Source organism: Poecilia reticulata, unplaced genomic scaffold (assembly GCF_000633615.1).
Source record: "Poecilia reticulata strain Guanapo unplaced genomic scaffold, Guppy_female_1.0+MT scaffold_232, whole genome shotgun sequence".
In the NCBI taxonomy this organism is placed as follows: domain Eukaryota; kingdom Metazoa; phylum Chordata; class Actinopteri; order Cyprinodontiformes; family Poeciliidae; genus Poecilia; species Poecilia reticulata.
The window spans coordinates 328,011-328,958 of NW_007615026.1; the positions used below are offsets into that span (position 1 = coordinate 328,011).

Genomic DNA, 948 nt, shown 5'->3' on the forward strand with positions numbered 1-948 from the left:
CCCCCGTTCAGGTTCATAAGAGCCATTATTTGAGCAAATGAATGCCATTTAAATAATAAGGCGCTTGAACAGTCGGGGCTTATTCACTGTGAATTATTTGGGTTTTATAATCCTTCACTCTGCAAACTGAAAATTACTGGAAAGCATCAAACTGCTCAGCTGTGAAAAATCCCATTTGTTCATGGGGGTGGGGGTGAGGGGGGCAGGACACAGCTTCAATGAAGAGCCCCCAACAGTAAACTGAAACATGGCGACACGTTTGTTCCCCTGAGAGTTTACGCCATGACAAACGCTGCTGCTGGCGTCTGCAGAGGACGACGGAACGAGGAAGAGTCCAGCTGAGGAAGAGTCCGGATCCGTCTGACCCCAGAGCCTTTCTGCGCGTGGAGGAGCTCAGTCAAAGCCCGATCTTATCCCCTCTTTCATGCTCGACTAGCAGAGCGTTGTGCGGCGGTCTGAAGCCGACACAGTGACTCCTGCGTTTCTGTGCCATGTTCCTGTTTAGCTCCTCTGCAGCTCTTGCAGTTGCTGACTTGGTAACAAAAACAATAAGACTGAAGAAAATACAGTAAATATAAAAAGAACAGTTACAGCAAAATTAAACGACAATTAAAGAGACCTCAACATTTGGCTGCAGCGAGAGACGTTGCAGCACTGAAACTCAGGCCAGTATCAACATTGCTGATCTGACTGGTTTTTACCAATTATATTATAAACCTTCCAACATAAAAAAAGACAAGAATCCCTGAAATCACTGCTGCAGTTAAACCCGCAATCCTGACCTGCAGCACCGACTCTGACCAGGTTTGTTTCTTTATCCACCACAGCTGAACTAATCGATAGCAGAAGGAACCATTAGCATGATGCTAACCCAGACTGGGAGCAGCAGAGTGAACCATTAGCATGGTGCTAACCCATCTGGTAGCATCAGAATAAACCATTAGCATG

At 46.3% G+C, this 948-nt stretch overlaps 1 protein-coding gene across 2 annotated transcripts in view; it reads right to left on the reverse strand.

Annotated features, from left to right (window-relative positions):
* atp9b (ATPase phospholipid transporting 9B) overlaps positions 1 to 948 on the reverse strand; it is a 19,805-nt gene that overhangs the window by 15,057 nt on the left and 3,800 nt on the right. The gene's annotated exons all lie outside the window — the stretch shown is intronic.